This window comes from Phyllobates terribilis, unplaced genomic scaffold (assembly GCF_046119375.1).
Source record: "Phyllobates terribilis strain yellow unplaced genomic scaffold, ASM4611937v1 Scaffold_12__6_contigs__length_324123572, whole genome shotgun sequence".
Lineage (NCBI taxonomy): Eukaryota > Metazoa > Chordata > Amphibia > Anura > Dendrobatidae > Phyllobates > Phyllobates terribilis.
This window is the reverse complement of record NW_027362772.1, coordinates 195883975-195897096: the sequence shown is the minus strand read 5'-3', so window position 1 is coordinate 195897096 and position 13122 is coordinate 195883975.

Below are 13122 nucleotides of genomic sequence, written 5' to 3'. Positions count from 1 at the left end.
AATCAATTACCTCAAGTAATTGTGGGCCTGCCTTTTATTCTGCATAACGAACGCACGTCCGTGTGAGCTCGGCTCAAGCCAAAAACGCTACCCAGGGTTGGTTCCTGACCCGATATAGGCCCATTCACGGACTGGGCGTATATCTAAAATAGGGACTGGTGGCAGCATACCAACTGGGGATTGGGGAAGGCTGGTAGTGACGGTCGGAGGTTCAGATATATATATTCCTGGCGCGGCCAAGGAAGATATATATACCGCCCTCACTACAGAGGGCCCCGATACCCAGTAGGTTACAGGACAGTCTCTCTGGCGACCGCTTATCCTAGGTGCAGTTCCTTGACTGACCTGAGGCTAAGAGGGCGCTAGCGAGTTGTGCTGTGTAGTGACGTTGAAGGGATAACACACTACCGTGTTCCCTGCGCTGGTTGCAGCTACCTGGCACTACTTTCTCTAGGTGCAGTACCTTGACTGACCTGAGAGGTAAGGGGGCGCCAGAGAGCTGCACCCACCGGCCGGCTTTCATCACATTGGTGGCAGAGCGGTGGGATTGCAGAATAATAGTGTTGTGGGACCCCTACTCCCAGGCACTAAAGACTGCCAGTGGTAACTTCCACTGCTGGAGTCTTAAGGTCAGCCCAACGTTAGACGGTCAGGCTAAAAGTATAACAAGGTGTGTGCAAACTCAGGGTTGCAGCGGTGTCAGTTACCAAGATGGCAGACGGCACCAGGAGCAAGACCCTGCAGGAGGCTAATGCTACGGTCCGTGTGGCAGGAGGGGAGGACATTGTTACTCATGGCGAGGAGGAGTCCAGCCCGGGCACCTCAGGGAGCCAGTCCCCAGTATACGGTCCCGCAGTGGGCTGCCCACCACCTACCCAGCCCAGCCTGTCCAGATCACAAGCCCTTTTACAAGCGGCTATGGCAAGTCTCCAGTCTCATGGCGATGCCGTCTACAAAACCCTCCTGGCAGCATCAGAGAAGGCTGCGGAGCGTGAAGCTGCAGAGCGCCGGGAGGCTGCGGAGCGTGCAGAGCGAGCTGCGGAGCGCCAGCACCAACTGGACCTGGCCCAGCGGGGGCTTCCGCTAGAGCAACCAACCCATCAGGAGACCAAGTCGTCCAAAGTCCGAGCTGAGGACTTCCCTCTACTGGAGAAGGATGGGGACCTGGACTCCTTTCTGGTGGCATTTGAACGGACCTGTCTTCAGCACCATCTGGCCCGGGATCAGTGGGCCAGATACCTGACCCCCCGTTTGAGGGGTAAGTCCCTGGATGCCTTGGGGGACTTACCTGCCGGGGAGGTACAGAACTACGACTGCATCAAGCGGGCCCTGATCCGGCAGTACAACCTCACTCCCGAGTCGTACCGCCAGAAGTTCCGGAGCCTGCTGCGTGGCCCCAAGGACACTTGGACCGATCATATGCGGGCGCTGTTGAGAGCCGCAGAGCACTGGACCTCGGGTCTAGCGCTTACTACCCGCCAGGAGGTCCAGGAACTGTTCGTCACGGAGCAGTTCTTGTGGAACTGCCCAGAGGACCTCCGACAGTTCCTCCGTGACCGAAAACCAACAGGGGCTTCTGCTACAGCCGCCCTGGCAGACGAGTATGCCAATAACAGGGCGCCTGAGCTGAAGAAGTCTGCCAGCAGCACCTGGAGAGGGGGTAAGCCCAGTCATGCCCCTGTTTCCCCGGCCCCTAGAACACAAGGGGTGTATCCCCCTGTTGCCCTCTCCAGGCAAGGACCAGACGTAAGACGTTGTCATCTATGCAACAAACCAGGACACTTTAGGGCTGAGTGTCCCCAGCGCCAAAAGACCCCATCCCAGTCCCAGAGAGCGCCCAATGTTTTGTGTGTGGGAGGGGGTGGTGGTAGGTCCCTGGACAACATCCAACCCGTCACCATAGGCCGTTCTGCGGTCATGGGACTGCGGGACACGGGCGCTGAACGAACACTGGTACGGCCTGAGGTGGTGTCCCCCCAGGACTTGGTACCAGGAAAGACTCTTTCCGTCTCCGGGGTTGGAGGCGTGGAGCCGGCACTTCCCGTTGCCATGGTGTATTTGGACTGGGGTGCCGGAAGGGGGATGCGGGAGGTGGGAGTAACGCCAAATATTCCCGCAAATGTTTTATTAGGGACCGACTTGGGGCGTCTAGTATCGCAGTATGTACCCTCTGAACCCCCAAGTTCGGCCCCCCAAGAGTGTATTGATTTGTCTGCTGCTAATGCCAACCATGTTGTATGTAGTGTGCGTCCTGCTGAGGAGGAGGGAGTGAAACCTGAGGGTAACACCTGCACAGACACAACACAAACAGGGTTAGTGAAAGCAGGTGGGGAGTGTGGGGATGCCCGCAGAGGTGCTCAGCCGGCGTGCCGTGACCTCTTGTCCTCCGGTGAGGGAGGGGGCGGGCAGGATTCTGTAGAGGGAAGCTCAGGGATGGAGAGGGGGGCAGCTACCGGCAGTGTAGGGCTCCCAGGGGTATCCAGGCTGCTGAGTATAGGCCCACTGCAGGGGGAGGAACAGGCCATGGGAGGTGGGGGTGTCCCAAGAGAGGAGCCGCCAGGTAAGACCCCAGGGCAGGAGTTCCCCACATCCGAGATGTCCAAAGGCCTAGGAAGCCTGCCTGATCGGGCGGCTTGGTCAGAAACAGAGGGGAAGCAGGCACTACCCACGGTCACAGCGGTCATAGCCGCTGTCACCAGGAGTGGGAGCGCCGGAGCCCAAGGAGCCTTGCAGAGGTCCGACGGCTTCCCCACTTCTGACCAAGTGTCTGCCGGGTCAGACAGCGGCCAGGTGACATGCCCGGAGGGGCTGACGGAGGATGTGGCAGTTTCGTCGATTCTGGCCACATCAAGTCAGGAATTTCAGGCTGCGTTGGAAGCAGACGACAGCCTGAAAGCTCTCAAGGAACAGGCGGCACAGCCTCCCATGGAGTCAGACTGCGAGCGGGTGGTCTGGGACCAGGGACGGCTGTACCGGGTAACGGTCCAGCAGGGTTCACCGGAGGCGTGGCCCAGGGACCGACAGTTAGTGGTACCCTATCCGTTCAGGGCGGAATTGTTGCGGATCGCACACGAGATTCCGATGGCCGGACACCTAGGGATCGCTAAAACCAAGGCCAGGATAGCTCAGCATTTCTACTGGCCTGGGATGGGAGCCGCGGTGGGTGCCTACTGCCGTTCGTGTGACACCTGTCAGAGGGTGGGGAAGGCGGGGCCGCGCCCCAAAGCCCCACTGGTAACTCTGCCAATCATCGAAGAGCCTTTCTCGAGGGTCGCTGTGGATCTTATTGGACCTCTGTCCACTCCCAGCCACTCCGGGAAATGCTTCATACTCACGGTAGTGGACTATGCCACCCGGTACCCGGAAGCGGTAGCTTTGTCGTCCATTCGGGCCGACAAGGTGGCTACCGCCTTACTGGAGATCTTCTCCAGAGTGGGTTTCCCCCAAGAAATGCTCACCGACCGAGGGACCCAGTTCATGTCGCGGCTGATGGAGTCCCTCTGTAAGCAAATGCAGGTGCAACATCTGGTGGCCAGCCCGTATCACCCACAGACTAATGGCCTGTGTGAGCGGTTCAATGGCACCTTAAAGCAGATGCTTAAGATGTTGGTCGACTCCCACGGGAGAGACTGGGAGCGTTACCTCCCACACCTCCTATTTGCTTACCGGGAGGTTCCGCAGGCCTCAACGGGGTTCTCCCCCTTTGAGCTCCTGTACGGGCGACGGGTACGGGGCCCCCTGGCTCTGGTGAAGGAAGCATGGGAAGGGGATTTGGCCACCCCCGAGGTGTCGGTCATCGAGTATGTCGTGCGCCACCGGGACAGGATGATGGCCTTGGCAAAGCTGGTGCAGGACAATATGGCCCAGGCCCAGGCCGACCAGAAGCGGTGGTACGACCAGAATGCTTGTGAGAGGACCTACCAGGTGGGTCAAAAGGTGTGGGTACTGGTCCCCGTACCACAGAACAAGCTTCAGGCAGCCTGGGAAGGTCCCTACTTCGTGCACCAGAAACTCAATGCCGTCACCTATCTGGTCACCCTGGATCACGCCCGTGGAAGGAGGAAGGCCTTCCACGTGAACATGATGAAGGCTCATCATGAGCGGGAAGCGACTGCCCACCCAGTGTGCAACCTTCCCGAGGAAGGAGAGGTAGAAACCCTCCTGGATCTGCTCACCCAAGCCAAGGCGGGTGGGTCCATCGAGGATGTGGGGGTTGGCCACCAGCTCACGGAGGACCAACGGTCCCAGCTGGGGACCACCCTGCACCCCTTCCGGGGGCTGTTCAGCAGCCTGCCCGGAAGGACTGAGATGGCTGTCCACGACGTGGACACTGGCGATCACCCGCCGATCCGGCGTTCAGCATATCGGGTCTCTTTCGAGGTGCAGGGAAACATGCGCCAAGAGATAGACGAGATGCTGAAGCTGGGGGTGATCCAGGCATCCAGCAGCGCGTGGGCCTCGCCTGTAGTCCTCGTACCAAAGAAGGACCGAACTACACGGTTCTGCGTGGACTACCGGGGGCTCAACGCTGTAACGGCCACCGATGCGTTCCCCATACCACGCATCGATGACCTGCTCGATCGGATGGCCGGGGCTAAGTACCTGACCATCATGGATCTGAGCCGGGGGTACTGGCAGATTCCTCTGACCCCCGCGGCAAGGGAACGCTCTGCCTTTATCACCCCTTTTGGACTGTACGAGTCCACAGTGATGCCATTCGGCATGAAGAATGCCCCTGCCACTTTTCAGCGGATGGTCAATACGCTGCTTGAGGGACTTGAAGGGTACGCGGCTGCGTACTTGGACGATATTGCAGTCTTCAGTCCCACTTGGGAGGATCACCTAGAGCACCTGCGGCAGGTGCTCGGTCGGATCCACCGGGCAGGCTTGACCATCAAGCCGGAAAAGTGCCAGCTGGGCATGAGTGAGGTCCTCTACCTGGGTCACCGGGTAGGCGGGGGGGTTCTGAAGCCAGAACCGGGGAAAGTGGATGCCATCGCATCCTGGCCCACTCCTAGGACCAAAAAGCAGGTGATGTCCTTCTTGGGGACCGCCGGGTACTATAGGAGGTTCGTCCCACACTATAGCACCCTGGCCAAGCCCCTGACGGACCTCACCAAGAAGAAGCTGCCCGTCGCAGTCGACTGGACAGTCGCCTGCGAGACAGCTTTCGGGGCACTCAAGGCCGCCCTAAGTAGCTCCCCTGTACTGCAAGCTGCCGACTTCGACCGGCCGTTTGTGGTACAGACCGACGCCAGTGACTTTGGCCTCGGTGCTGTGCTAAGTCAGGTCAACACGACAGGCCAGGAACATCCTGTCTTGTACCTGAGCAGGAAGCTACTGCCCCGGGAGGTGGCTTACTCCACGGTGGAAAAAGAATGCCTGGCAATTGTATGGGCCCTGCAGCGTCTGCAGCCCTACTTGTACGGGAGCCATTTCACCGTGGAGACGGACCACAACCCCCTCAGCTGGTTACACACGGTCTCTGGGTCGAATGGCAGGTTGCTACGCTGGAGCCTCGCTCTCCAGCAGTACCACTTCTCCATTCGCCACAGAAGAGGCCGTGACCACGGTAACGCTGACGGGTTATCCCGGCAAGGGGAGGGTGCAGAAGGACGCACGGGGGAACACAGGAATGTGCTACCCCCTCGCGCCCTCGTATAGGGGGAGGTGTGATGAACCTGTAGCCGCCATCTTGGTAATGATAAATCATATCCAGGGATGGCCACACTTCAGCAGCCCCCACCCTTGGGACCTTCTGTTAAAACGTCAACTAGATAGTTTCCCCCCATCCAGGCTCCTGTAAGATAAGAAGCCTACTTAACACTTGAATGCTAGGAGCTTCAAAGACTTCGAGAGGAAACACAGCCAGCAGGGGGGGGTGCTTCGTCTATCTGTACCTGACCATTTGTCCCATAGGACTAGTTTCTTTGTCTGTCACAAGCATGGAGGCATAAGATATAGAAACATGAATAGTACACGCATGTTGCGTGGGATGGGCCAATAAAAAAATATCACGGCGTCCCGGAGCCATTGCGCACACAAGCCTCCGCGGTAGACGTTTGTACGTGCTCTGGAAGCCAAGATATAGCGCGGAGCCATTCCTGAGGACCGTATGGTATCATAATTGATATCAAAAGGTCGGTTACGGCGGCCCGAATCCATGGGAACTCCTGGGGGTATCATGAGACCATCCCAGAAGAAGTTATTGGGTTCCATAGAATTTGGGCTTCTGATCGAAGTTAGACCTGAGGGTGGAGACTGAGCCAGCTGACCTCACCAGCAGTGGGCGGGACAGGGCAGGTAAGATAGCAGGACAGACAAGAGACAAGTCAGTCTTGACCCAAGAGTGGTGTGCTGAACATCTGAGCACCAGCTGAGGCCACCAAGGGGAGGAGCAGTTTGACCATGCGGTAGTAGGCCTCAGCCTGTAACAAAGAACCGTGCCTGCGATCGCAGAATCCTCTCCCTGCGTCACAAGAAAATCAAGAAACCGGTAACTGATATGCTGTGGTGATTCTGTGTGTTGTATTCCATTGTTGTATAGTTTAGCCTGACCTTATACCTGTGTATATTTAGTTGTATATCGTGTATCTAGTGTATTATTATAATCAATTACCTCAAGTAATTGTGGGCCTGCCTTTTATTCTGCATAACGAACGCACGTCCGTGTGAGCTCGGCTCAAGCCAAAAACGCTACCCAGGGTTGGTTCCTGACCCGATATAGGCCCATTCACGGACTGGGCGTATATCTAAAATAGGGACTGGTGGCAGCATACCAACTGGGGATTGGGGAAGGCTGGTAGTGACGGTCGGAGGTTCAGATATATATATTCCTGGCGCGGCCAAGGAAGATATATATACCGCCCTCACTACAGAGGGCCCCGATACCCAGTAGGTTACAGGACAGTCTCTCTGGCGACCGCTTATCCTAGGTGCAGTTCCTTGACTGACCTGAGGCTAAGAGGGCGCTAGCGAGTTGTGCTGTGTAGTGACGTTGAAGGGATAACACACTACCGTGTTCCCTGCGCTGGTTGCAGCTACCTGGCACTACTTTCTCTAGGTGCAGTACCTTGACTGACCTGAGAGGTAAGGGGGCGCCAGAGAGCTGCACCCACCGGCCGGCTTTCATCACAATAACCTTTATTAATTTATTAAATCTTAAAATACAAAATATCTAATGCATCTATAGATGCATAAAAGGTGTAATGCACACGCCCGGGCTGAGCGGCGTGTGCATGTGATTGTAGTGATTCCACTGGACCGTGCCGGAGAGTGAATGCCTGGAGGGGCTTAACTAGGTATTCACCCGATCCGACCAGGGTCGCACGACGGCATACGACGCCAGTGCACCAAGGAGGAACCGAGCAGAGGGACCAGGTGCTACTCCAGGACAGACCCCGGACACGGCTGTTGACCCACACAGGGGAATACAGGAACAGACTGGTAGGCTGGCACACAGACTGGTATGCAGGCAGGCGGGTATGCAGGCAGGGGGGTACAGGCAAGCACAGCTAGAGTGCAGACAAGGAGGCACTAGCAGGTAGGAACACAGGCGGGATAGGACCCAGTACACACTGGGACTCAGGAACAATACAGGCAGAGGGGGACAGGCAAGCACAGCTAGAGTGCAGACAGGGAGGCACTAGCAGGTAGGGACACTGGCGGGATAGGACCCAGTACACACTGGGACTCAGGAACAGAACCACAGATGTGGCGGACAAACACAGCAGAGTGAGGCCGCCCAGAGAGGTGAGCGAGAACAGGGCAGGACAAGGCCGCCTGGAGCGGTGAGCAAGAGTAGAGCAGGACAAGGCCGCCAGGAGCGGTGAACAAAGGGTCAGAGCTGAGCGAGACTGCCGGAGCAGTGAGCAAGAGTAAAGCAGGACGAGGCCGCCTGGAGCGGTGAGCAAGAGTGGAGCGAGACTGCCGGAGCAGCGAGCAAAAGGGTCAGAGCGGAGCAAGGCTGCCGGAGCAGCGAGCAAAGGAGTCAGAGCAGGCTAGAACCGCCGGAGCGGTAAGCAAAGGAGTCAGCAGACTAGAACCGCCAGAGCGGTAAGCAAAGGAGTCAGAGCAGGCTAGGCTGAGTAGGGGGGACAGGGCTCTGTTCACACGGAACAGACAGGAAGGGAAAGGCAGAGCCAGATACCCACAGGGTACTTGCAGTGAAGTAGCGAGTGGACCACAAACTCACAAACGGGAGTACAGAGACAACAAGCAGGAGTTAGGTATGAGTTCAGACTCTGCAGAAAAAGGAAGGGAACGGACATAGAGGCAAAACAGGTAAAGGATAGGAGAGAGTACAGACTGGAACTGAGTGTACGGACGAGACCTACACTGCAGCGGGACACAGGAGCGGGTCTGGGAATACGGCCCCCAGAGAGGCGGGACGAACAGGCAAGAGCGTGTTCAGACAGGACAGACAAGATACAGGAGCAGGTCTGGGTAATCGGCCCCCAGAGAGGCGGGACGAACAGGCAAGGAGCGTGTACAGACAGGACAGACAAGATACAGGAACGGATCTAGGTAATCGGCCCCTAGAAGGCGGGAGGAACAGGCTAGGAGCATGTTCAGACAGGCCTGGAAATACAGCCTCCAGGAAAGGCAGCAGGCAAGAGTACACAGACAGGACTCAGTTCAGACACGGGAACTGATACCGCAAGGCAGGAGACAAAGGCAGGACTCAGCTCAGACACGGGAACTGATACCGCAAGGCAGGAGACATAGACAGGACTCAGTTCAGACACAGGAACTGATACCGCAAGGCAGGGGACAAAGACAGGACTCAGCTCAGACACGGGAACTGATACCGCAAGGCAGGAGACATAGACAGGACTCAGTTCAGACACGGGAACTGATACCGCAAGGCAGGAGACATAGACAGGACTCAGTTCAGACACGGGAACTGATACCGCAAGGCAGGAGACATAGACAGGACTCAGTTCAGACACGGGAACTGATACCGCAAGACAGGAGACAAAGAACAGGACCTGGCACCTTCAGAGTGAAAGCACACACTGAATGAAACACTATGCTCAGGCAGGGATAGATGGGAGCAGCTGAGCTATATACCAGGTGACAGACAGCAATAGGCTGAGGACGCACAAGGGGTGTGACCCACAGCAGGTACAAAAAGCAGGAAGTGATCAGGCGCCGCCCTTAAGCAGCAGAAACAGACACAAACAGACAGCATGGAGGGAAGCCAGAGAGACATTCTGGATTGGAGATCAAGTGCGCGCTCTTGCACAGTGGGAGATGGACCACCATGCAAGGACGCCGCCAGGTATGTTACAAAAGGTAACCATCTATTAGAGTATAAAGATGGTACCCACTAATAAGTCTGGCTAGATGCAGTGTAGGGCAAATTAGGGACACCTCTGTCCAGTCCCTCTAATATAGGACCGAGGAAATATGTAAATTATATCCCCATATATTGGAATAGCTTATATCAGGTGGAGCTGTTATGCAATTCAAAGAATAAGAAAATTTATTGTTATCTTTGCAGATTATTCCACTATCATGTATAAATCTGCCTTGGGACACAACTGTATACCCCCTAATTATCCCATAAAAATGAGATGACATTAGTCTAGCGGTTTGTAATATTATGGTAGTAATAGATATCAGCTATAATCACTAACTCTGCCCAATACCGCAGTAGTCCATAATAAAGTGCACTGTGTGTGTATTAGTGCTTGTAATAACTGAGCCGGCACCACTTGAAATCTTTGGCAGGAGGAAAACCTCACCGCCAAGCGATCATAAATCTTATGACACTGAGGAGCAGCCCGCTGTGCCGAACGACTCCTCATATGTCAGGTACTAATGATCACACTAATGTTCAGCGTGCCTGGCCAAACAGCTAATCACTGGGGTGAGGGGCAGTCTGTTGTCCCCTATCTCACTCCCCGCACATGTGCTCAGCGTCCCGGCTTCAAACAGCTGATCGCTGCAGTGAGGAGCGATACACTGTCTCCTTGCTCTCTCGCTGCACACGAGCGTGCATGCCGGCTACAACAGCTGATCATTGCAGACCTGGACTGTCTGTTGTCCGCTGCAGCTTGGGATACTGATGCGGTTCTCCCTGGTCAGAGTACCGCAATTGTGTGCATATTCCTAGGGCTTAATCTCATTCCCCCCTACACTATCAAATAGCTCAGATATATTCCCTGACGCGCGTTTCGCCGGTATACCGGCTTTTTCTAAGGGCTATCTTTGGCAGGAGGAAAACCTCACTGCCAAGCGATCATAAATCTTATGACACTGAGGAGCAGCCCGCTGTGCCGAACGACTCCTCACATGTCAGGTACTAATGATCACACTAATGTTCAGCGTGCCTGGCCGAACAGCTAATCACTGGGGTGAGGGGCAGTCTGTTGTCCCCTATCTCACTCCCCGCACATGTGCTCAGCGTCCCGGCTTCAAACAGCTGATCGCTGCAGTGAGGAGCGATACACTGTCTCCTTGCTCTCTCGCTGCACACGTGCGTGCATGCCGGCTACAACAGCTGATCATTGCAGACCTGGACTGTCTGTTGTCCGCTGCAGCTTGGGATACTGATGCGGTTCTCCCTGGTCAGAGTACCGCAATTGTGTGCATATTCCTAGGGCTTAATCTCATTCCCCCCTACACTATCAAATAGCTCAGATATATTCCCTGACGCGCGTTTCTCCGGTATACCGGCTTTTTCTAAGGGCTTAGAGAAAGCCGGTATACCGGCGAAACGCGCGTCAGGTAATATATCTGAGCTATTTGATAGTGTAGGGGGGAATGAGATTAAGCCCTAGGAATATGCACACAATTGCGGTACTCTGACCAGGGAGAACCGCATCAGTATCCCAAGCTGCAGCGGACAACAGACAGTCCAGGTCTGCAATGATCAGCTGTTGTAGCCGGCATGCACGCACGTGTGCAGCGAGAGAGCAAGGAGACAGTGTATCGCTCCTCACTGCAGCGATCAGCTGTTTGAAGCCGGGACGCTGAGCACATGTGCGGGGAGTGAGATAGGGGACAACAGACTGCCCCTCACCCCAGTGATTAGCTGTTCGGCCAGGCACGCTGAACATTAGTGTGATCATTAGTACCTGACATGTGAGGAGTCGTTCGGCACAGCGGGCTGCTCCTCAGTGTCATAAGATTTATGATCGCTTGGCAGTGAGGTTTTCCTCCTGCCAAAGATTTCAAGTGGTGCCGGCTCAGTTATTACAAGCACTAATACACACACAGTGCACTTTATTATGGACTACTGCGGTATTGGGCAGAGTTAGTGATTATAGCTGATATCTATTACTACCATAATATTACAAACCGCTAGACTAATGTCATCTCATTTTTATGGGATAATTAGGGGGTATACAGTTGTGTCCCAAGGCAGATTTATACATGATAGTGGAATAATCTGCAAAGATAACAATAAATTTTCTTATTCTTTGAATTGCATAACTGCTCCACCTGATATAAGCTATTCCAATATATGGGGATATCATTTACATATTTCCTCGGTCCTATATTAGAGGGACTGGACAGAGGTGTCCCTAATTTGCCCTACACTGCATCTAGCCAGACTTATTAGTGGGTACCATCTTTATACTCTAATAGATGGTTACCTTTTATGCATCTATAGATGCATTAGATATTTTGTATTTTAAGATTTAATAAATTAGTAAAGGTTATGCATTTTAAATTTTTCTATATATCCACACTTCTCCTACTTCCCCTTCCCCCTATCTAACACTCTTTGATTGTGAGCAGAGAGCGTTTCAGAAGACAGAGAAGCGGGATGGTGACGCTAATTATGGCGTCATCGCTGCACACCATCTTGGTGGAGTCCTCAAAGTTTTGGAGGATTGTACATATGTCTGACATCCATGTTCACTCCTGAGGTCTTATGTGTGGAGTCTGAACTGAATACCGATGGCCTTGTTGATGCTGGTACTCAACAACTGCCCTCTTCTGCTCACAAATCCTTCCCAACATCTGCAGTGTAGAGTTCCAACGCGTGGGGACATCACACATCAGTCTGTGAGCCGGAAGCTGCAAACGCTGCTGAAACACCGCAAGGGCAGCGGAAGCTGTAGCTGACTTTCTAAAATGGGCACACAGGCGGCGTACTTTAACAAGGAGATCCGGCAGCTCCGGGTAGGATTTGAGAAACCGCTGAACCACGAGGTTAAGCACATGGGCCAGGCATGGTACGTGTGTAAGCTTGCCTCGCCTCAGAGCCGCCACTAGGTTTCGGCCATTGTCACACACGACCATGCCTGGCTGTAGGTTCAGTGGTGTGAATGATGTGGTCATTTCGGAGATGGAGGCTGAATAGGAGGAGGAGACTGAGGAGGATGAAGTGCAGGAGCTGTAGACCGTGGGGGCAACCCTGATTGACCTAGGGCCCGCAATCCTTGGCGTTGGGAGGACGTGTTCCGTTCCAAGGTCCGACTGGGTCACAGCTTCCACTATGTTAACCCAGTGTGCCGTCAGCGAGATGTACCGTCCCTGCCCACAAGCACTTGTCCACGTGTCCGTGGTTAAGTGGACTTTCCCGGTAACTGCGTTGTTGAGGGCACGGCTAATGTTTTGGTACACGTGCTTGTGTAATGCGGGTACGGCACACCGGGAGAAATAGTGGCGGCTGGGAACCAAGTATCGAGGGACAGCCGCTGCCATCAGGTTGCGGAATGCTTCCGTCTCCACGAGCCTAAAAGGCAACATTTCGAGCGCAAGCAGTCGTGAAATGTGAGAATTTAGTAGTGTGGCCTGTGGGGCATTGGCTGCATATTTGCGCTTGCGTTCCAAGGACTGGGTTATGGACAACTGAATGCTACGCTGGGACAAGGACATGGACGTGCTTCCTGATGCTGCTGCTTGAGAGTGCGCAACGACAGCTGCAGGGCAGGAGGCATCTTCACATGCACCATGGACAGGGGATTGGCTTGCATGCACAACAGCGGAAGAACCAATGGTGCCACCTGCAGACACTGTTCCTGGACCCTGAGGTTCGGCCCACAAAGTCGGGTGCTTTGCTGCCATGTGCTTGATCATGCTGGTGGTGGTCAGGCTGGTCGTTTTGCCACCCCTGCTGATGCTGGCCTGGCAGGTGGTGTAAATGGTCTTTTTGGGGTTATC